The 25,000-nt window shown below is 39.4% G+C and overlaps 4 long non-coding RNA genes across 4 annotated transcripts in view; 3 read left to right on the top strand and 1 right to left on the bottom strand.

Annotated features, from left to right (window-relative positions):
- The first annotated feature begins 9,107 nt into the window (after window positions 1-9,107).
- Window positions 9,108-10,539, top strand: LOC138041881 (uncharacterized). The gene is made up of 4 exons (XR_011130884.1): window positions 9,108-9,169; window positions 9,372-9,431; window positions 9,657-9,704; window positions 10,483-10,539. It is a non-coding gene; the product is annotated as an uncharacterized lncRNA (long non-coding RNA).
- Window positions 10,540-10,712: 173 nt separating this feature from the next.
- Window positions 10,713-14,708, top strand: LOC138041883 (uncharacterized). Its single transcript, XR_011130886.1, has 4 exons — window positions 10,713-10,772; window positions 10,982-11,029; window positions 14,342-14,389; window positions 14,581-14,708. It is a non-coding gene; the product is annotated as an uncharacterized lncRNA (long non-coding RNA).
- A 1,518-nt stretch (window positions 14,709-16,226) lies between these two features.
- Window positions 16,227-20,665, bottom strand: LOC138041879 (uncharacterized). The gene is made up of 2 exons (XR_011130882.1): window positions 19,969-20,665; window positions 16,227-17,724 (listed from the first exon to the last, which is right to left on the bottom strand). It is a non-coding gene; the product is annotated as an uncharacterized lncRNA (long non-coding RNA).
- A 276-nt stretch (window positions 20,666-20,941) lies between these two features.
- LOC138041882 (uncharacterized) overlaps window positions 20,942-25,000 on the top strand; it is a 4,625-nt gene continuing 566 nt past the window's right edge. Inside the window, exons 1-2 of the long non-coding RNA XR_011130885.1 lie at window positions 20,942-21,336; window positions 24,266-25,000. The exon at window positions 24,266-25,000 is cut by the window's right edge and continues 566 nt beyond it. This is a non-coding gene — a long non-coding RNA (uncharacterized lncRNA). The remainder of the gene's footprint in view (window positions 21,337-24,265) is intronic.

The raw sequence follows: 25,000 nt of genomic DNA on the forward strand, positions 1-25,000 counted from the left end.
AAAATCCTAGATATTTTTAAGGTAAATTCTCTCTACATCGCAAAATTCAAGTTATGTTTCTATACCACCGCCATTTATTACCTCTGCCTTTTAAACATCTATTCAAAAATAATCAAATACACAATTGTGACACTAGAGCTTTATCTCTTGTTAGGCCTCATATGTGCAGGACAAACATTAAGCAGTTCACTATACTCTATCAAGGACCAAAAATCTGGAATGCTCTGCAACTTTCAATTACATCCCTTTCCAGTTTATCTTCCTTTAAAAGACAGTCTGTTGATTTCATTAGCAATTAAATGTTACTCAAAATAAAAGCAAATAACATAAACTATGAAGCCATGAAAATAGCAGATTGATTTCTTTTTTCAGTTTTTTTCATTTCGTTTTCTACGCTCACCTTTTGATTTAATTGATTTCTTATTCACGTATCGCCAAGGAGACCTCTCAGCATAAGCCCTATGGTTTTTTAGAGGTCTCCTCGCCAATAACTGTATGTCTTAAAGTTTATATAATTTAAAATTGAGGCAAATAAAGATTGATTGATTGATTGATTGATTGATTGACAGAAGGACAAGACTCGTTTGCATGAAAATTCCCACATGTGCCACATGATTGTGCTCTTTCCTTGGAAGGTATACTCGAAAATCTGTTTTTATATAGCTGGCCGTCACCTATGGAATGGATTGCTTCAGTTCTGTGTGGCTCCATTGATTTTAACTGTGCTCTCGATAGTTCGTATGTTCGTGCAATTTCGACATCCTTATCGAGGGTTAAATATTTGTCCTGGTTTATCATCTTTTCGCGAATTTTGTGAGAATTTGTGCCAAACACAATCCTGTCCCTCATCATTTCATCTGGCTCTTTGAAAGCGCAATCCCTGGCTAAAAGTTTCAGATCCGTTACTGTTTCCACTTCGTTCTGACCGCGGTTGTGGAATCGACAAAATATTGGGTTTGTTCTGGGTTCCATGTTTGCTGTAAATCGCTCGACTGAAGTAAGCCTTGAGTTTCTTCTTATCCTCTTCGCTGATACCTGACCACTTATTAACGATATCTCGTCCTTTCTCACCGCACCATATGAGCAAATGGCTGCACTTTTCCTTCTCTTTCTTACTGGAGAGCGGGCCTCTGAACATCAATTCCACCTTACCTTACCTTTCCGGTAAGTTTTCGGCCTCCCAATCCATTTGAGGACATTGCACTCCAGCTACATCCATATTCGAGGGTTCATCCCCCTTCTGACACCATGTAAAATCCTGACTGGGTGCTTTTAATATCACAATGAATGTCATAAGATTATCGCTTAAAAAAATTGGCGTTATCCTGCACATATCTCTCACAGCCCGGTTGCTAAGCTCGCATAAATTAATAAAGGCGCGAAACCGATAGAATATGTGCACTCATTACAGGCCCAACATCCATGGAAGCTTTTGAGGTTTCGCCAACATCACTGTCTAGAAATTACATTCATTTTCCCTGGTTACATTGGATAAAAACTTCTCTGAGCTAGTGCTATCAGCACAAGCTGCCATAATTTTCTCAATTTGCGCAGTATTTGTGTTCCACCGCTGACGTCACAAACACCCGCTATTGTTTTAACAGGAAGTAAATCCTTCAGAGAAATTTCATTTTTCGCCCTCAGTATTTCGAATTTCCAACCAACGAAGTCTGTAATTAACTGTCCGAATATCAACTGGTATTTTGTTCGATGTATGATTAGCTATAGGTAAGGGTTGGGGTTTCATTCATTATTGATAACTGGGATAACCTTTGTTCGGCAGACTGTATTTGACGACTCTATAAAAGCTTTGTTTAACGTGATAACATGTCCCCTTTCTCTGGGCCATTTGAGACAATAATACTCAAAATGTTACCTGTTTTAAAACTTGTTTTAGAATGCTCCAACTACAGATTTTTGAACGAGTCCAACCGAGCAATGACCCATGTTAACAGCAGCATTGGTAAGCTGTGCGATTCCACGTTGTCTGGTTGGTATCGATTTAGCGGAGAGGCTGGAACTCAGATGGCAGATTCTTGTCGAAAGATGTATCACTGCAACACAGACTCACCAGGCTGGCTTAATGGCACGCATCCTACAGTGGCTGAGGGAATTGTTCAACGAAAAGTCTGTTTTTTGCAGCACTCGAATGGGACTGACTGCTGTTACTTTTCAAAGGACATCAGTGTTCGCAACTGTGGAGCGTTTTATGTTTACCGCCTTGATCCACCCAGGTGTTACTCACGTTACTGCGGCAACGGACTGCCACAAGCACCAGGTTTGAAGGCATTTTAATTTCCGACTTTCCCTTTGCAACCTTTGATGTGAGAGGCTTTCCTGACAAGATTCCAACACTTTTTGTAGAAAACAATTGTCTCCATCCTTTGAGATTTGTGCCACGGATAAAAGTCTATTAAGATTTTGACACAGCAATAAAAAAACAATAATGCGAAGGATTAAAAAATTAATTGATTTATTACTGATTTATAATTATTATATGGGCAAACTGGTCCGAGATGAAAAAGAAGAAAAACAGCGATTTGCAACTCTTGATGATCTCGAGCTAGGCGAACTCGTCGAGGGATCTCAAGAACTCTCCAAGTTATCTCATCGTAAAATCCTATTTTGTAAGCATTTCTTACAATTTTTGCTAAAGTTTTGGTGTTTTTTCAAGAGATTTGAGCTTCAAAGCTAAATCCCTTGCATCGATACGACGCTCACTCTGGAGCTTGTACAAGGTTGGATTTTGACGCGAAATTTGATTGGCTAGTAGAAAATTTTTTTGTCAGTATAGTGTATCGAGAAGATGTGTTTTCAACAGGAAACAAATTCACTCGATACTAAAAATATATTTTGAAAAAGGAAGTCATTTTATAGAAATCTTAATAAGTCTAGATCTTGTGATAAAATTGATTAAAAAGACAAACGCAACTAGATTCATTTTGACAACGTTTCGACATCGTCCGATGTCATCGTCAGGCAATGAATTTTAATCGGATGAAGCATAACTTATAGTACAAGAACAATAGAACAACAGAACAATATATACAATAGTACGCTAACAAAAAATGTGAAATCTAAGTAAATAGTTTTGCCCTGACAGAGTCTGACTGTACATTAAGTGATGGTTTCAATTCTTTGATGTAGAACATCTCATGAATTAAGCAATCAAATTTCGATGCGCATTTCTTTAAGACACTAAAACTCGCCGCTGGGGGTGCTGTTGTTTGGCCATGATCTGCTAGGCGGTGCCTCCCGATAGCTGAGTATCTATGTTCCTCAATTCGTTGATGCAAGTGACGAGCTGTATAGCCAACATAGCTCGCATCACACGAGCCACATTGAAATTTGTAGACGACTAGTTGTTGGCTGACTAATGATGGTTTGGGCTCACGGAATTTAAGGACATCCTCGAGCTTGCGGCTGACAAAAACTGGCTGTAGATCTATATCCAGTTTCTTATTTAGCTGAGTAAGTTGGCGCTTCACAATATCGGCTGGTTTTTGGTCAATAAATGGCAAGACGATTCTAATGGTGCTTTTATTATTATTGCTGGTAGATTGTGATTTGACATCTGATGTATTGATAAAGAATGCAATGTTAAAGAAAGAATTGGTCAAGATCTATGATGTAATTCGTAAAAGTTGTTCACATCTACGATATCTGTGGATCGTTCGTGTTATGTGCAACTTACGCAGGAAACAACATGACAGTGTTATGGACATTCATACAAAAAAGATCTCTAAACTGCTCAACGTAGAAGTTGATGTCGACGAACACATAGTTAACATCTCAACGCATGAGTTAACCTTCTTCCAAAAGCTTGTTTTATGTCGCGGCTTGAAATTTGCAATACCACAAAAAGTCTCGCAAATTGATATCCAAGCGAGCTTTGAAAAAGCATACTGGTACCTTGAACCGACTTTAAAGGATGATCACAAGAACTTAGCCACGACGACGCTCAAATCGATTGCTGTCAACTATAGTGCGTGTAAACCTCATAAAATTCCTAAATCATTGAATAAAGCTATCAACCAACTCAAGCGTAACAACGACATTGTGATAACCAAGCCAGACAAAGGATCTGGTGTTGTGATAATGGATAAAACCGAGTACTTACGTCTATTGTCTGAAGCTTCTGTGTCTGATACAACAAAGTTTTCTGCTGTTAGTAAAGAAAGACCAAAAACTCGTGGCCGTCGTCCTAAATACTACCATCCGCTACTACAAAAAGAAAAAGAACTGGAAGGCATTGTTCGTAGAATTCTCCCAAAAGAGATTGCTGACACTGTATGCTTGAAAGGCTCTCGTCTTGCCCATCTATATGGGTTGCCTAAGACACACAAGAAAAACCTCTCAGTGCGTCCCATCTTGTCTTCGACCGCTACGTACAACTACCCTCTAGCGAAGTGGTTAGATGATAAGCTAAAAACACTATCCATTAACAACTACACAATTTCTGACACACTCATGTTTGCTGAACAGTTGAAAGAGCTCTCCTTCGATGAGGATGGCATCTTGGTTTCGTATGATATGACGTCACTATTCACGAATGTACCGCTTGACTACACGTTAGACCTGCTTGTGGAAAAAGCCTTTAAGGACAACTGGTTCTGTGCGACATATGATCTGACCATCTCTAAACAAGATCTTCTTGAACTGCTAAAAATCGCCACCAAAGACCAGCTTTTTCAGTTTAATGACAATCTATACCTACAAACTGACGGAGTTGCTATGGGCTCCCCGTTAGGGCCTCTATTAGCTAATGTATTCCTGTGTCATGTGGAGGAGATGCTAGAAAACCAAGACAAACTCCCGTCATTCTACAGAAGATACGTAGACGATACCTTGGTTGTCATAAGAGATGTAGCTGAAGCAGAACAGTTCCTAATTACGCTAAATAACTGTCATCCATCTATTCAATTTACAATGGAGCTAGCGGTAAACAACACACTACCCTTCCTTGGCATGCTTTTGATGAAACAAAGAAGTAAGATTACCACAAGCGTATACAGAAAAACTACCAACAAAGGCCTCTTGTTGCACTACCAGAGTCATGTGGACAACAAATACAAGAAATCTCTACTCAAGACAATGCTTCACCGGGCGTACAGTCTGTCCTCAACGACCGAGCTGTTTGAAGAAGAATGTGGAAACATAAGATCAATTTTTCACAAGCTACGATACCCGTCTGAATTGATTGAGGCAACCATCCGTAACTTTATCAATACATCAGATGTCGAATCACAATCTACCATCAATAATAATAAAAGCACCATTAGAATCGTCTTGCCATTTATTGACCAAAAACCAGCCGATATTGTGAAGCGCCAACTTACTCAGCTAAATAAGAAACTGGATATAGATCTACAGCCAGTTTTTGTCAGCCGCAAGCTCGAGGATGTCCTTAAATTCCGTGAGCCCAAACCATCATTAGTCAGCCAACAACTAGTCGTCTACAAATTTCAATGTGGCTCGTGTGATGCGAGCTATGTTGGCTATACAGCTCGTCACTTGCATCAACGAATTGAGGAACATAGATACTCAGCTATCGGGAGGCACCGCCTAGCAGATCATGGCCAAACAACAGCACCCCCAGCGGCGAGTTTTAGTGTCTTAAAGAAATGCGCATCGAAATTTGATTGCTTAATTCATGAGATGTTCTACATCAAAGAATTGAAACCATCACTTAATGTACAGTCAGACTCTGTCAGGGCAAAACTATTTACTTAGATTTCACATTTTTTGTTAGCGTACTATTGTATATATTGTTCTGTTGTTCTATTGTTCTTGTACTATAAGTTATGCTTCATCCGATTAAAATTCATTGCCTGACGATGACATCGGACGATGTCGAAACGTTGTCAAAATGAATCTAGTTGCGTTTGTCTTTTTAATCATTTTATAGAAGCCTGATTTTAACGCTCGGGCGGTTGGGAGAATTCTCGAAAGTTATGCTTCGACTTCGTCTCGGGTTTGCATAATTGTCTCGGATTCTCCTAACTTCCCTGGTGTTTAGATCAGGCTTTGCAAACACGAAACGTCTTCTACTGCTGAATTAATACACGTTTGATAAAACCTCCGTCGGCCCACCGCCTACCTAACCTTTGGTTATTACTAGTGTGAATGTGCTGACTGGAAATTTGACAGTGCAGTTGTGCAGCAAGGTTTGAATAACAATTTGAACATGGCATTGTTTTAAATTAATTGGGAGGGGGGGGGGGGTAATTGAAACTGGATTAAAAAGCACCAGGATTCTATATCTCACTACTGATGTCATTACTTATGCCTAAGCTTTCCAGTAAACGATAAAAAAAGACCGAGCATACGTCCACGTTAAATTGCAGTTTAAAATGGAATCCCTTTTGTTCAGAAAATCACTCCTTGACTGACATATCATTACAGCTCTCTCTCTGTCACGTCTTGGCTTCTCTTGCCTCATTCCTGTCCTCTTGTAAATCATTTCTTTCCTCTCATTTGTGTGAGCGTTGTTACTCGGAGCCTGGAAGTGATGCCCTTTTCTAACAATGAATTTAGTGTATCGATTGAAATCTTTTCAGAATGTTCAAACTACAAATCGCTCACGGAAGCAAACCGAGCAGCAACGAATGGACACAACCGTTTTCAACCACTTGCTAGTTGCATCAACGAAAGCACCCTGTCTGGCTGGTACCGGTTTGACGGAGAGTCTGGAAATCAAATGGCTGATACTTGTGTTGAGTGGTTTCACTGCGGTGCCCGGTATCCAGGATGGCTTAGTGGAGGACACCCTTCTGTCGAGGATGGAGCTGTGGTGCGCAGGGTGTGCTTCAGTAACTACCGTTGCTGTGAATACTTCGTTTATATCAGTGTTCGCAACTGCAGTGGATTTTACGTTTATAAGTTGACTCCTTTGCCTACATCATCATACTATTGCAGATATCGTTACTGGGCTAGCAACGGAACTAGGCTAGCACTGCCAACACCTTTGACAACAGGTAAATATTAATTAGTTTGTGGCACACAGTATTATGCACAATCATTGCAATATTTGAAAGTCATTTCCAGAATGGTATATTCAATTTTGAAAATCTTAAGGTGCTTTGACTTTTTCCCGAAGGCAAAACTCTCAAGGGAACCTTGGGAGAGCCTTTGAATGAAATACAGCTATTACCGAGATCTCCATAGCTGTACCCAACATGCACTAAACTAAGTCATGTCAAATGTATATTATATAGATAGATACTTACGAAATACCAGGATTTTCCTTCTTACGAAAAAATCATGTCTTCACCACTCGCAGTGAACATATCATTTTTATGTTTCACATGTGACCATATAGGTGTCGACATGGTAACTAACACGATTAGCCAATAAAACGCAAGCTTCCCCTTCATTGCAAGATACTTTTGTGCTGTAATATAAGTCTTCTCTACTTCATTAACATTTTTCTTGCACAATTTGACATTATCATGATTTGTTTTCCCTAACTTTCATATCTTGTTTCATGTTAAACAACATGCGTGTTTTGGTGATTGGTGACCACTTTTTCACCATTTCGAAAACGAATAAAATCTGGACATTTCATCAATACATATATAATAAACAGAAAGTTACATGGCCGCTTTGGGATACAAATTTTATCTTCTCGTGCTGATAGTATCTCTCACGAGTGAGCGCAGACTATCAGCACTCCAGGATAAAGATTACTTCATGGTTGGTGAGTGCGTGCGATTTTTATTTACGAATTGTGAAGGATCGCGTAAACGAACGTGTGAGTTTAACGATTCTTCACAGTACTAAAAATCGTACAAACGAGCCAACCATGAAGTAATTTGTTTATTATATAAGTACAGAAACCATAAAGTTATCGAGGTAATGGTTAATCGAGAGGCTATCAAATCACCGATCGTGAACAAAAGCCCCAAACAAATAGCAAAATATTTTTGAAATAAAAGAAATCTTTACCTTTCATACCTCGCTGAAGCACTTTTAAAACATTTGAAACTTCTGAAGTATTTTTTGAAGAAAAGTAAGGAATAAAAGATCAAAAACTTTGAAAACCATACACTAGTCGGCCGTGTTGTTCAAGGTGAATATAGAAAATGAAACATGGTTATCCTTAATGGCCCTTTTTTTATGCTGGAGACACATTTTGCGCCTATCAATTTACATTTGGTTTGTGTAAAGACGTATATGAGTCGAACAAACCGTGTTGGACGACCGACAATTGAAGCTCTCTCAGGGGTTACTTTGAGTCATAGGGCAAGACGCACTTTTCGAAGAGAGTTCTCAAAAAGGACTTCATAGTACGGTGACCTGTACGGGAGATGCGATGCAAAATATATTTTGTAACTAGCACTGTCACTTAGGGCGCTTTCCTTTTGTCAGAACTGGCCGGCCAGACCGTCCGTTAGTTTGCAAAGAAAATGCAACAATTTAAAGAACACTTGGCGATAATCCCTCGCATTCTGTTCTGGAGGAGTATATATCATCCTCGAAATGTGGTATATTGAAGGCGTTGTAGAGTTATTCCTTCCTAAAGCCCGGTCTGGCCGGTCAGTTCTGTCAAATGGAAAGCGCCCTTAATTATCTAGCACTGGTACTTATTATCTAGCACTGTCGCTTAGTTATCTAGCACTGCTACTTACCGGTACTATATAGCACTGCTACTTACTATCTAGCACTGCCACTTACTATCTAGCACAGCCACTTACTATCTAGCACTGCTACTTACTATCTAGCTAGCACATAAAAGCTAACCTTAGGCCTAATTAGGCCTAGGTAGCAGTGCTAGATAAATAAGTGACAGTGCCAGATAATAAGTAGCAGTGTTAGATAATTAAGTGACAGTGCTAGATAATACGTAGCAGTGCTAAATAAATAAGTGACAGTGCCAGATAATAAGTGACAGTGCTAGATAATAAGTGACACTGCCAGATAAATAAGTGACAGTGCTAGATAAGTAGAGTTTTAGGATGTGATGTCACTTACAGGGCACCGTATCATAGTGATTATACTATGCCCTACTATTAATTTCTTCCTTTCACCCGGGTAACCGTTATCATTTAATTCCATTCGTAAACAGCTCAACCGACAACAATTTAATTTCAAATTTATTTTGTTTGAAATTTTGTAACAGAGATTTCGACGTCATCTATTGCGCAGGCAACAACAAAGCCCCCAACAAGTAAGTGCACTCAATCGGTTATAACGGTGTTCTTTGCTTATTCTTTACCTTTAAAGCCAAAAAGTACCGGTAGAAATTTGGAAGACAATGATCGGCTTGTGTTCGACAATGGTTAAGCTTCCGAAGCTCGGTCACTATTCTGAATTCCCTTAATAAGCAGCTCAAACGACAACAATTAATTTCAAATTTATTTTGTTTGTAGTTTTCGTTACAGAGTTTTCAGCGTCAAGTACTTTGGCGACAACGACAGAGCCCCCAACAAGTAAGGGCACTCAGTTGATTGCTGTTAATGTCACTTGTTGTTCTTTGTTTTCCTTTGATCTTTACAGCAAAAACCTACCGAAAGAAATGTGAAAGCCAATAACTGGCTGGTGTTGAAAAATGGTATAGCTTCCGGTGCGAGGTCGCAATGCTTTATTTCTTTCCTAAACAGCTTAGCCGACGATAATTTAACTTCAAATTCATCTTATTTCAATTTTTGTCACAGACCTGTCATTGCCTAGTACTGTGCAGACAGCAACCGAGCCCCTAACAAGTAAGTACACTCAATCGTTTATTATTAATGATCTTATATGGAAGAAATATGGAAGCCAATGATTGGCTCGTGATGGACAATGGTATAGCTTCCGCTACGAGGTGGCTATGTTGCAGGTAAAACCTGGTCTCAGGTTGAATCTCCTTTTAACCAGATTAAATTAGTGATTTCCATTTTACCTAGGTTGAATATGCACTCAGATGCATTGAAGCCTAAAGAGAAATTAGGGTCAGGTCAGGATTAGTTTTGGTTATTATATGTCTTATATATGGCTGTCAATGATAATTCATTGTATAGAAGGAAATAATTAAAAGCAGTGTGTTAGATTGAGCATGTCCATCATTGTAGTGTAGTGGTGAATGCACAGGACCAAAGATCTGGAAGGTCCGAGATCGAATACCGGTAAGTATATATTACGGTTCTTTGTTCCCTTACGATATGTTTTAATCTTGAGGCTGAATGGATAAGACTGTATGAATACAGCAACCGATAAGATGGTAAGAAACATTGAGAAGATGTGTTGAGATGCGTAAGACAGAGCTGGAGGAAAGGTGCATGTGTCTCCAAGTCCCTTTTTGGGGGGTAAGTATAGCTGATTTAAACTAATTCAGTCGAGTGCACACAATTGTTCATCCTTGGTAAAATGAGGATCACTAATATAATCTAGGTAAAAACGGATTCAACCTGAGACCAAATTTGACCTACAACAGCTATTTTGTATTCCCTTCGTAAACAGCTCAACCGTTAACAGTTTAATTTCAAATTTCTTTGGTTTTAGTTTTTGTTACAGAGCTTTCAACGTCATCTACTGCGCAGACAACAGGAACCCCGACGAGTAAGTACACTCAATAGGTTCAGTATTGTTGATGATGTTTGTTGTTTCTACTTTTTCCTTTGAACGAAATGTATATGAAAAAAAAGTACATTTGAAGTGCGTCTTTAGACGAAAATACTGAGGAATGATCCGCCTCCCGACAACAACTATTTTCAAATTTATTTTGTTTGTAGCTTTTGTTACAGAGTTTTCACCGTCAAGTACTTCGGCGACAACGACAGAGTCCCTAATAAGTGAGTGTACTCAATCGGTTGCTGTTAATGTCACCTGTTGTTCTTTGTTTTCCTTTGATCTTTACAGCCAAAACCTACCGAAAGAAATGTGGAAGTCAATAACTGGCTGGTGTTAAAAAATGGATTATAGCTTCCGGTGCGAGGTCGCAATGTTTTGTTTCTTTCCTAGACAGCTTAACCGACGATAATTTTTTCAATTTTTGTCACAGAGCTTTCATTTTCTAGTACTGTACAGACAGCAACCGAGCCCCTAACAGGTAAGTACACTCAATTGGTTATTGTTAAAAAGGAAAAGGAAAAGGAAAGGAACTTTATTTAAGTGTCTAGTCGTTCTAGCGCTGGAGCACTAATTGGGGGCACTTTAAACTGAAATTAACATTGAAAGCAAAATTAAGTCAAATGTTGGCTTTTTAGGAGAGGGGAAACCGGAGTACCCGAAGAAAACCTCTCGGTGCAGAGTAGAGAACCAACAAACTCAACGCACATATGACGCGCGCCGAGTCCGCAAATCGAACCCGGCCACATTGGTGGGAGACGAGTGCTCTCACCACTGCGCCATCCCTGCATTGTTGATTATGTTTGTCGTTTCTACTTTTTTTCTTTGAAAGAAATGTATATGAAAAAAAAGTATATTTGAAGTGCGTCTTTTAACGAAAAGTAGGAGTGATCCTCGGACTTACATGAGGGTCTGAATGGGGTTAACCGACTAGTGACATAATGCGACAAATACTGCCCAATAGACCTAATCGGCTAACCCAATTCAAATCTTGCAGGATTAAGATTGTTTGTCTATTGTATTGCATTATAATGTAGCATTCACATTTGATATATATGGAAATACCTGAAACAAAACGTTTTAGTCCTAAAGGGTTTGAATTGGGTACAACATTGATTTAGCCGATTAGGTCTATTTCCGAGAAAACAAGAAAAAATTACCGACTGCCGACAGAAAGAATGTTAACCGACTACCGTCATGGACCGACATTATCGATAAATATTTTCAGAAAGAAGAGATCAGAAGAGCCTTTTGTATTTTTTCTAGTTTACGACGTGACCACATTAACGGTTACCATAGAATTTCCTGTCTCCTTCTTACTTTTTGGCCAGAGAAGAGCGCGGTCTCGTTTCGCAGAACAACTTCCGGTACTCGAGCCCACGAAACCTCCTGCTGTAATATTTCAAACACGTTATTCGAACTTAATAGCTGATTAAGGCAGCAGAGAGCTCAACGGTAAGTCGTAGAACGCTACTATTAGTCTGAATAGGTTAGGTACAATCGTGAGGGAGTCCATAAAGCGTACATCCAGATGGTGCAGGAAAGTACTATACGCAGAACAGGTCGCACTATCCTGTCGCACAATCTGCGGCGCCCCTTTCAGCTGTTGCAACGATGGCACCTTTGCCAAGTGAAGGGATAACACCAGGCGTGGAGGAACAGAAGAAAGAATGATTAGAGAGCTACAGTCCAGTACGCCATCGGACTGTTAGGAGTGGGACAACAATAGATAAAGGTGGGGCCTTGCCGCCTGCTGTCTTCGCTATTCAACCCACCGGCAACGAGTCTGAAGAGAGACATCCACGAGGTAATCGATATCATTATATCAGCGAATTCCGTGCCACAATCAGTTGTCAGTATACAATTTGTGGACGATGGGGATGTTTCTGAGATGTTCGAAGCTTTCACAAAGAGGTGCAAATTGATGATATATAAGAGCTGTTCGTGCATTTGTGCCTCTCAATTTGTGACTGTGAGTAGTAAATGATGGTTGTCTTTATGACGCTTGCAACGATATTATTACTTCAAGAGAGAATACTGGGACCGAGAAGCTGGGTTAAATACCAATCCTGGTCAAAATTGTTGAGACAATTCCGGCTTTTCCCCCTCCCCCCATTACAATGTTGATTTTTCACGGTCTCCAAAATCAAGATCCGTTCATCGATCGCTGGCATGTTTCAACATTGTCTGGAGGGAAGGGGGGCGCGAAAAAGTCAGCGAAAGAAGAACACACGTTGCTCATATAACGATGGAAGCATGTACAGTAAATTCTCTACTTTTCGCCCAAAATTTGACAAGTGTCCCGAAGTCTTTTGACCCGGATTGTACACAAGAACAAAGCAGAGTTCATTAATGAACTTTAAAGTGATTCCTTAGTAATAGAAGTTGTCATAAGATTTTCTTTAAACGTTTTTCGATTGTTCCCTACATTATGGTGACTCGAAATGTGCAATTGCAAAAAAAGGTCGCCCAGCTCGTTTGGGAGATATAGCTTGCTCAAGTTACTCATTTAATCATTGCGAATTCATCAATCAAGGACAAGTTTGTTCAATCGGTTCACACTACGTTTCGCAGGAACATGAAGCCCAGCTTTAATGTAATTTTTAAAATAGCAAAACAGGTGTATTGTATTGTTCAACTGAAGGAATAAATTTAATGTTTCTTTTATGACATAGGCCCACTAATGAAAAGGCACTGATTACAAATATTCTTTGGGCGCTTGACCTCGAGGAGACAATATTGTGTCCACGAGTGGTGGCTATCACTTTGTGGTTATAGCACAAAGAGAAGGAGTGAGAGAACATGCCAAAAAAAAGATAGGTCACCAACCTTGTTTAGGGGAAAACAGAAAGCAAACCGAGCTCGACCCCTCGACAACACGTGCACATCTCCCCGATAACGCGGTTTCACTTTCACTCTTGGACTGAAATAAGTCTTAAACATGCACCAGCAAGGCTATCACTTGACTTTTTTTGCGAGAATCTAAAAGTTTTCCATTCTGCTCGTTACTGCTGTGCTGTGTAAACGGCGATTGTTCTTTCTAGCGGGCTTTTCAGCACGAAAGGTCTCCATTTTGAAATATCTTTGGCCACGTTCGATTCGTCAATATTTCCACATGGGTACGAGTCTTCATGGTTAAATTTAAACATTATTTTGTTTAGAAATCTCCCTCGAGTCTTGAGAGACAAAGAAAACAAGACTGAGCCGTGAAATGTGACCGCATAAAGTCTCGTAGACGCCCGAGTACCAACGAGGGCTACGCTGTTATGCGCAGAACAGGATGCGTAATGCAATGCTAGGGAATCACCTTAAGAGCAATCAAATGATGTAATCTTACAAGTTACTAGTTTTACACGTTGCATGGGGCTCAAAGTCTTGAAACACGGTGAATTTTATAACAAACAATAATAATTAACATGCATTGTCAATTATTAACGGAGATTTACCGACAATCGACAAAAATCAAGAATTTTAACCGCCGACTACCGACAAAGTGACTGAAATTTAACCGACAAGTGGACCCCCCCCCCCCCCCCCCCCCATTCAGACCCTCTTACCTGGAGACAACCTCTGTAATTGTCTCCTCTGGACACCGGACAAGTTCAGGCGGCTTCAACGGAATTCGAATCCATGACCTATCGGTGGAAATATGAGAGCCAATAATCGGCTTGTTTGGGACAATGTTATAGCTTCCGGAGCCAGCTGATCTTCTTTACTCCCTTCGTAAGACCTCAACCGACAGCAATTTAGCTTCAAGTTTGTTGTGTTTGAATTTCCTTAGCTTTTTTAGCAGAGATAACAACGTCATCTACAGCGCAGACAACAACAAGGACCCCACCAAGTAAGTACAGTACGTTCAATCGGTTTTTTTAATGGTGTTTTTTGTTTCTACTTTTGTCTTGGTAGCCAACACCTACCGGAACAAATGTGGGAGCCAATAATTGTGGTATAACTTGTGGTGCGAGCTCGCTATATAGCGTCTATTTATTCCCACTCAAATTTAATTTTATTTTGTTTGAATGTTTGTTGCAGAGCTTTCAACATCATCTATTGCACAAACAACAACACAGCCCCCAACAAGTAAGTGCACTCAATCGGTGAAAGTGACTTTTTTTTGTTTATATTTTTTTCTTTAGCGCCCGTTGACCGAATGATTTGTGTTGAACGTACAGTGGTATAGCTTCCGGAGGAAGGTCCTTCGGAGTCACGGAGCATGTCGTGTGGTCAGAACTTACACAAACGACTCGCACGATGAAGATACTTGCTACATCTTTGAACAAAATCTAATCGTACTCAAAGAAAATCATTAAAGTTAAGATTTCTGTCGAAAATCCGACGAAATCTCGACTTCATTTTGTCACCTCCAAGGCTTGACTTAAAAGTTCCAATCCCTCTGAATTCAAGTCTTATTAGGCACGTAAAAGTTGTGAATCAAACCTTTACGAGCTGCCACTTTTTACAAGCGTGTTGAATTCGACTTGTCGTGGCAAAAAAGAGTCATTTTCAACACGAAAGGTTTTTTTTAAACAGCATAAACGTTCATGAACCAAGACTCAAGCTATTGCCTACTGATGAGAACTAGTTACGGGATGCATGTGATGTTCACAAAGAACTACGAAGTGCATTAGGTGATTGAGTCTCTATTACCACGATCGCGCTTGTTAATTTTCAAATGCCGGTTGAATTTAAGCTTGATGAAATGTTGAATTCAACTCACCAAAGGTTACAGGTTTAAATTTCCAGTGTAAACTAATTGTTGTTCAGCTTGATGAGTTATTTACAGGAATTACTTGAGATTTGTTGCCATTAATTATTTTCTGTATTCTAAGTTGATTTTTGTTTGGCAGTTCGATCCTATTCGTGTCTTTTCCTATTCAGGGTCATCTTCGATCTTACTTCTTCGTGAAAAAGTAGGGCAGTCGTTTTGTTAGCCAGGGATTTAGTCATCGGAACCGCATTGATTAATCTCGCACTCCCTCGCGATACTCGCCTCGCCCGTTTTGCGTTCTCCTCTTACCATTCTAGACTTTCACGTTTGTTCGAGAGCCACGACCCCAGTTCCACCGCAACGCTCGTTCATAAACCTTCGCAGTTGACATCTCCTCCCTTGGCTTTTACATGTTTATGTCCTCATTTGTTTTTTTCTTATTTACAGGGAGTTTGCAGACTGAAGAATGCTTTGAAGCAACTCAATTTTTTTTCTCTAAAGTAGATACATAATTTGATGAGAGCGCCCTAATCAGTTATCATTAGGAATTTCACGGTCGCGAATTTCACGATTCCAATAGAATCAGATCCATGTTCATATTTTAGATGATGGTCCTTTCTTTTCGTTGTGGATAAGTTTTTCTTAGTTCTATATTCGCGTAGACAATTGTAAGTATAGAAGCGGGAAGAAATTCAGTATGAGCATGTAATTTCAGTTGTGTTGTCTTTTAATTGAGAAACTAAGAATCGATTTTTAATAAATATCTTTACTGAAAGTCTCAACGGCCTTTCTTAAAATCTCGGAGTATTAATCACTGATTCTATAACGCTTTCCAAACTATTTTCAGTTTTTTCCAATTCGTATTTTTCCACAGAAAACGCCACTTTTACCCGTTTTTTGCGGCGTTCCATTTTCTCAGAACAGATTTTATCGATTCTGGTGGAGTGAAAAAAACAATCAGTGAGAAATATACTTTCTTGCGTTGTGATTTTTATTGTCCTCAAAAATCAATGACCTGAGTGATCAAGAATCATGTTAACCTTAAAAGAAAAGGTTATTCTAAATCCAGGGGTCCGAAATTCGGACCCTTGGTTCTTTTAATCTGAAATTGAAATAAGTTTTCTAAAACAGAACAGCTCTTAATTAATCTAGGGGTCCGAAATTCGGACCCTTGCTTTAAGTGAATGAATACACAAGTAAAAATCTATCTTTGAACATTTATCTTAAGATTAACAAGTCCAGGGGTCCGAAATTCGGACCCTTTCTTCGATTGAGTGAAAAGAAGTTAAAAAAAACACTATCGTTGAAAATGAAGACTTACAAGTCTAGGGGTCCGAAATTCGGACCCTTGCTTGAAGTGAATGAAAATAAGTTAAAAACTATCGCTAAACATGAAAATGTAAAATTTAGAAGTCCAGGGGTCCGAAATTCGGGCCCCTGCTTCTGTGTATCTGAAATTCTAATAAATAAATTGTAATGTATAGGTTTTCTAGCATGCAACACCTCCTCAAGTTCGTACCCTTTTTTTTAAGTGAATGAACAGGGATAACAAACTGTTGGTTAAAATTGCGAGATTCTTAAATATGGAGCTCCGAAACTCGGAATGTTGCGTTACTATTTGGATTCACAAAGGTTTTCGAAAATGCGTACGAAAATATGAGTACGAATTTTGAAGCCCACAGTTTAACATAAAGAGAAGAATAATACTTTTTGATGTAACGTCATATTTCTGAACAAATTTGCAACAGAATTTATATTTTCGTCACTCAATTACTTTGAATTTAGAGATTTTACAGACTACGGATAAAATTCTACTGTATTTTAAAATTGAGAAAACATTAAACGCAAGCATGAAAAATTCCGGGTTTACCTAGGTGTAAGGACCTGACCAGGTTTTCTTTGTTTTATGTGTTATTGTTTTGTTGATCTCCGTTGTTTTCAATTTTTTGCCTCGGCTTTCTTTGTCTTACGTCATTCGTGAGTTTTACAACTTCTTACACCGAGGTAAAGACAAAACTCCAGGCATGGAATATATTTCATAATATATATTGTTATAGTTATAATATACATAATTTTGTTGCGTTGGCTTTTATAATTATGATTTCACTAAACGTCCCTAGCTTTATCACGCGGTTGTACTTGGGACGCCAACTCACAACGTATGGTCTCCTGGTCCTCCAGTTTATCAAAATATATTCCATGCCTGAAATTTTTCATGCTTACAATTACTGCAGTAGCATTTTTTGAAAAGAGGTCAACGACGTAATCGCCAGCGCGACTGAAGTGTCTGACGATCCAGTCGCAGGCGGCGGTCGGTATTTTTACATTCTTGTGGTCGAACGCCACCTGACAGAACCCATCTCTTGCTTCTCCAGCAGCAAAAGTGAGATGTTCGATTACAATCTTCCTTGAAATGTGGAAGTGGCTGACGACATAGGCCAAGGTAGACTTTGCAAGCAGAAGAGAATCTGAAATAAAACAAAATTTCGGATCGTCTTTATTACAATGCTGATCATATCAATTATTGTTAACTCAAAAAAAAACTCTATGCAAACTATTTTAATAACAAATTGTGGGTTGGGAGATTTTTGCTTTGAATGATTTTTTTTGGATTCGCCCATTGCTGGTGCAAGAATCTTCTTTGCCACATTTCTATTAGTCGTTCCATCGACACCTGATAACTAATAGTTACCCCAAGGTCATGGGTTGAGGTCACACTTAACAGTTTACTAAGGCCCGGGTCGCACTAGTAGACAAAATTGTTTTTGTTGTGACAAAATTTCAGACAAATATCTGTTTCCGGTAAAATTTATTTTGTTATGTTTACGGTCGCACGCAATTTGCATTCCTGTCATACACGCATCAATGTGTACGAAAGAAAACTCTCCTACTCCCGCTAGAAGTGTGTCACGATATCACGCTATATTAAAGGCAAGATGCGGCTTTCGCTTTTGTTGGACTTGCATGCAGGCTAGAATGGCAAATGTGTACAATCTGCACTGTATGTACAGACTTCATAACTTGAATATCCAACTAGCGTTGTTGGAATACGAGCGTCAGATCAGACAGCAAAGACGGACCGAACGTTGGTTGACTCAAACACTTCTTGCTGACCAAAATAATTACTTGTATCTGGAGCCATCGCTCTTAATGGCATATAAACAGCACTGAAACTCGCATATGGCCTTGAAGGATCCATCGGCTTCTTAGCCTTCTCAACAAGATGGGCGCCAAATTACAAGTAAACTTGATTTTATCGCGTTTTTCATTTGCTGTTTGCGTCATGAATGACAGTTTCATAGCTTTTTTGATTTTTTGTGACATTTTGGCGAGGTCCAGAGCTTGGCAATTTTAAGTGCCGGCATCTTTGAACATTTGGTACATTCCGCTCATTTTTGACAATGTCTGACAAATCGGTCGCACTGGAAAAAACTACCTGTTGACAGATTTTTTTGTAAAACAAACAACTTTTTAAACTAGTGCGACCCGGGCCTAAGGTAAAAACCCTTAACTATGGTATAAAAAAGGTTAACAAAGTTTACTATGATAAAACGCATAAGCTGACTTGTACATTTCCCAGACGTTTCCTTGTCACAAGAGTGCTACTCAAATATCGAGTTGATGACAGACAGGAATTCTTCGAGTTCCGTCGCGTGAGTCTTAACACAACAACTTGATATATTTCGTGACTGCGCCATGGATCGTGAACGTGTTGTATTGTGGTACATTTCCCAGACGTTTCCTTGTCACAAGAGTGCTACTCAAATATCGAGTTGATGACAGACAGGAATTCTTCGAGTTCCGTCGCGTGAGTCTTAACACAACAACTTGATATATTTCGTGACTGCGCCATGGATCGTGAACGTGTTGTAGCTTCGATTGTGGCTCTTTTGTTTCTTATCGTTGCAATCCGTAAAGCTCACAGATTTAGATTTCTGGCTCTTTACCTTGTTTTTGAAAGGAGGCAATGTGAGCTTCCAAGGGACATGTATATAGTGGTCGCACGCAAATTCAGCAAAGTCACGAAATGCTTCTCAAAATTATGACAAGATGTCACCTAAATAAACAAAGTTTAGATAAACGCTAGATAAAACATGCTTTTTCCGATGGTTTTACTATAGTAAACTTTGCTTTCATCCGACCGCCGTTGCTAACGCAACAGACTGGAATTGCGTTTACCATGGTAAAGTGAGAAAAGCCGGTCACATTGGTGAAAAACCCATTTGCCATGGTAAACTTTCGTTTACTATGGTAAAAAAAGCTCAAGTGTGACCTCAACCAATTGTCTCAAAATTGGGGCTGAAATAACAGTGACAAAAGCCAGACTGCTTTTGTGGGCTATTTCTTTTGATTAAACCATACGAACATTCTGAACGCAGTCACTCCCAAAAGTATCGACTATCACCGACCAAACTGAGGCCTGCTAAAGTTGTGGGTCGAAACAGAAATAATTAAAATTAAAGCATACTGACAATATTTTAGATTTGTTACCCTTCACATTGAAGACACGGGAATTTTGGACGATGTGTTATATCTGCTAGCTAGCACCTTTGAAATACGTAGAAGTAAACGATATAAACGACACAACCTCAAACCCAATAATGAATAATTATAATTAATACTCGGAATGATCAAGATCGCCACCCCTCCAGGAGCACGATTGAGAGCAAGTGTCACATACAAAATTCCTCGTATCTTAGGGGTTTACATACCTGATGAGCTGGCTTCGCTCATGATGTGAGTTTTCTCCAGATCTGTTCTATCCAGACTGGAATCAAAGGTTGAGTCTCTCTGTGAAGTTTTGTCCGTGGAAGTGTCGTGTTCTTCATTCTCACGGCGCTCGCTAACTACGCTCGTAATCTGGGAACTTTCACTTTCAACATTTGCAGCATTGTGACCATTGGTTTCTACCCTTGCGATTGCTTGATTGAACTGGCACACAAAATCTTTGTGACTGGCCTTCTAGTATATCTCTAAAGATGCCATCACTAGCATATGGGTCGAAATATTTAACTTTCAAATGGCACTTAGTATGAGTTCCATTTGGGCAAGGTTCGAATTTGAACTGCAAAAACATAACGTATAAAGCGAGAGCCAGACCGCTTCGTCTTATCGATCGTAGATAGAAAAAAGAATTAATAAGCCAAATGAAAAGATTCGTTCTTACCAGCAGGGAATCCTTTCCTTTATAAAGAGACTTTTTTACACTCAATACCCTTCGATATACTTGACGCATTTTCAGTTTGTCTTTTCCGAGGTAAATGAAAACTTGTCCATTTTCGACTTTTATGGACCACAGAGAGGTGTTGGTCATTTTTTTTCTCACGACTTGTTCTTATGCCGAGCAAAGCAATTGAATAGAGTCCGTTGTCGCAAAGCCGATCTGTCACTTGCCAAGTGTGAACTCTGCTCTATAAATTGGCGTCGGTCAAGAGAATAGTTCATTGTCATTGTTACGTAGTGTCATTCCCAACATGACTGTACTTCTCCTGTTACACAATAATTATACTGTTTCACAGCAAATCCGTATTACTGATAACTGATATTGTACTTTAATATACTTTACTGATTGAAAAAATTAAATACAAAGAACTGGTTCGACTTCATCAGAAGCAATGACAAGAGTTCCCTCTCTTCAGTATGACAAGAAAACAGTCATTAAAAAAAACCACATCAATAATCTGGAGCGGGGACTTTTTATCGAACGCCGCAAACAAGATTTTTTTCATATCTCAGTGAACAAACAGACACTGCGGTCTGAAAATCGCGGAGCACGCGGAGCTAATCAAATTTTGAGTTTCCGGTGGGCTGGACAGATGCCAACGGCTAGGGGTGGACAAAGAAACGGCATTTGAATAAGTTTGTAACCGTTGCAATGCCGCCAAAATTGCTACGATAAAACCACTGAATAGCGCTACACAACGAGAAGTCCTTTCTGCAGTAAGGTTTCAACATGCATGAAGACTCGGACACCAGAAGCTCGTTCCCGTCCCCGTTCAAACAAAAATCAGAACTTGAGCATGGCGTTGGATTCGATGACTATGATTCCAGAGATTCATCAATACCATCATCGCAGCCCGGTATGTGTGTAAGGCGTTCATTCCTCTCTTACTGTATCGCTTTTGTTTTAAATTCACTTGAGGAGCAAATGGTAGAAGTGAGCGTTCGCTTAAAGTTTTATTATTTAAGATGCATTACAGCCAAAAAGAAAGATGACAAAACGACTATACAAAGTCCTTCCAATGAATATCTTTTTCCCTCTGGTGAAACTGGGTCTTCCGCTTAGAAAGCGTCCCTCAAACATTCGCTTCTTATCATCAGCTCCCAAAATTTTTCATAAACTGTAGCTTTAAATGTATGAAATGCATTTTATTTCAGCAGTACAACAATACCATTAACGTTGCAAGAATAATGAGATTGAAACGGCCCTATTTTAACTTAACTAGACTGCGAGCAGGTTCCCTTTTGCACTAAATCTTTGAATATTTGTTTGAAACGAACGAACACTTCAAAATGGCTGAAACTACGGGTCGCAAATACCGTGGGCGTTTTTTAGAGCGCGTGGTATTTGAGACCCGCTGCTTCTACTAACTGTGCTTCAGCCATTGAAAGTTCAACGTACGCGTTCGTTTCAACGATTCAATGATTCTAGAGCAAAAGTTTAAAAGAGAGACTGCTCGCAGTCTACTGTATAAATTAACTGTTCCGTTCTCCCACGCAAAGAATCGGCAACACACTCTGATAGGTCGCTTGCGGTTAGCCTGAGGGTGGCGTTGGCATGACCACTTTTTTCCCACTTAAGCGACAAAACTCTTGACTTTCCCCACAAAATCTTTTTCCCCCAAAATAGATCCGGCATGTAAAATAAAAATTAACGTTCTAGAAAACTCCAAGTTTTTAACATTAGTATTTCTGCTTTCCAGAGATTTATGGGATAGGATTTGATAATACCAGTGATTCTTCAAGGTTCTCTTTACACCCTAGCCTGCGAGCAGGCTCACTTGATAGTCCCGGTATGTCTCTTGGTAGGCTATTAGTATTTCTCCTCGGAATAAACTTATGCAACAGCTCCAACGGCTAGGTATGGTTAAGAAAATATGCCGATGCAATATGATCTTAGATGCTGTGCATTTCCTAAAACTTTGCAAAAAGGGAAAACGTATTTCCCTGAGCTTCTTTGTCAAATATTTCGCACGCATCACCTGTTTCAAATCAAGGCTGGTGTAAAAAGTGCGTCTTCTTTGCATTTGCCGATTTACGTAGAAAGGGTTTTTAACCGTTCACGATTCGCCTGTTACGTAGCCTTTATTCAACCAGGTTAAGAAAAAGGTCAAAAGCGACGCTAAAGTAGTTATTTTCGCATCAATGAAGACGGAAAACCCCAAAAATTTGAAGCATATCTGTCGAGCATTCCAATAGCAATTGTGTTGGATGTTCCGAAAGCAAACAGCAAACGGCGGGACGGATATCCGCCATCTGTTTCCCATAAAATTAACTCGCCCTGAAACTGAACTAATTTCAAACCAATCGGAAGTCAGTTTCAATTGCTTTTACTTTACAGTGAAGTCAATTTATTTGGTTTCCTTTTGTTGAAAAGTGATGCAACGGGTTTTTGCGAGAGAAAATAGTGCAACAACATGCGATGTACGAAATAAGACTGCATTCTAGGCTGCTTCTCTAATTTAATCATCTTCTATTGTGCCTGAGCAGAATGTCCTACCCCGCCAAAGAAAACAAGAGACAAGCGGCCGCAAATTACTAGATATTCCCTAGCCTCGTCCGTCTCAAACCAAGGTAAAAATTGTTACAATATATTGATTATCCAGATTCATCCGCGGTGGTTTTAATAGGCGAAAAAACTTCCCAAATTCTTTCGCAACTTTTCATCAATAGTGTAGCTGACAAGTAATCTAACAGGTTGCGCAACTCGGGGATAAGAGCGGGGTGGACAAGCGCCAGAAAATATACTTTTTTTTTTCCTCACGCAGGAAGTAAGTAAATGATAAACCGGTAAATAAAGCACTTAGTATCAGCTTTCTAGCCTTTGGTATTTCATATTTACTTCGATGCCCATTTATACTAAATTTCAGAATCCATGGAACGCATAAACTGGGTGAACACGAAGATTTTTTACTTGGAATGTGACGAGAGCAATGACCAAGAATCTTTGTTTTCCCAGTTAACTCACCTCGGTGGACATAAAGTAACGTTTTTGAGTAAAAGGGTTGATTTTATAGTGACAAAAAAAGAATGAGGTTGTTGCCAAGTATAACGCCTGTTACACATCAGTCAAGATCCGTGACTATGGTTATAAAATCACAGACAATGAAGTTAAAGGGTTAAGTTGTGTTACTGAAATAGCCAGACGGTGGAATATCAAAATTTTGGAATACGAGTATGTCTCTCGGTTAATCAGTCAATTTCATAAATATTTAAACATTGGTACAAGTCAGGCCACAGACATACTTGTCAGGAAACTGAAACACCCATTTACAAAAGTGGAAGATACGTCTGGACTTTATCGACCTTGTTACAAGGAGTTTAAAAAATTTCCTTCCGTAAATTTTGAATCAGAGCTTGGGGGCTGTCCATTTGGTTATCCAAACACTTCGAATTCCAAAGGACGCCATTCAGTGAAAAACTGTCAAAACAGAAAAATTGGATAGTGAGACTCACACGACTTGAATGTGCATTTGGAAAGTAGAAAACATCGAGAGTTTGCTTCTAATGACAGCAAATATGCTAGAATTGATGAGTTTATCATTAAAATGGACTAGAAGTTGAAACCTTTAAAGCAAAGATGTAAAAAAAAACATCATGTACAAGAAAATTAGTGACACAGACCACATTTTGGTTGCTTAGGAATTACTGTGACATGTATACCGATTTAATCAGACTGTCAAATTGTAAATAAAGCAAGAATTAAAATAATCTTGGTTAGTGTTGTTTTTGATCCTTCTAAGTCCTGAGTTCAGTTCAGTTCATCGAAAGCTGCAACTTTATTTTCAGACAGAAAAAGAGAGAGAATAAGGAAACCACAGGAAGTTTAGAACCTATGTGCAAGAAGTCGCTGACGTTGACCTTTTGAAAGAAGGAGATTTCGTTGCAGTGAAGCTCGAAAACTATCGCAGGACTCCTGTCATCGGAAAGGTCTTTGAAGTTAACGAGGATGGGTTTGTCATCTCTTACTGGAAGGGATCTTACAATAAGGATTGGATACCTCACATGCTTCCCGCACGTAGAGGGGATGAGGAAAGCCGGCTATGGACACAGCAACTACCAAAAAGTTGCATCATATGTTTCGGATTTACGTTGGATGATAGTTCAAAGCTTCTACCGGGAATGAAGTCTTATTTGAAGAAGGCTTACAAGGATACGAACAAACAGTCATCTCAGGAACAATGATTTAACACGTACAAACTGATGACTATCCAGTGCAGATATTTTTGCAAATTTATGGAAAATCGCGTCGATCATCGGAAGTCTGTTTCCCGAGACGTCCGCAAGTATTAAGGATAACGTCGTATGAATTTATCTGGCATTGTGTGATGGTTTTCCAGGATTTGGGGCAAGATAAACCAATCTCTTGGCTTCCGAAACTCGTTTTCGTTGAACAAACCGCGCTATCCCACTCGGAACGCCATTTTGAATTTTCAAATTTTGCGGTCGTCTCGGGAACCAGACTTCCATTTTCGTGACATCTAAAAATAACTCAAGTGAAATTGACATATCCCAAGGGCTACA

Source organism: Montipora capricornis, chromosome 3 (genome assembly GCF_036669925.1).
Source record: "Montipora capricornis isolate CH-2021 chromosome 3, ASM3666992v2, whole genome shotgun sequence".
Taxonomy (NCBI): domain Eukaryota; kingdom Metazoa; phylum Cnidaria; class Anthozoa; order Scleractinia; family Acroporidae; genus Montipora; species Montipora capricornis.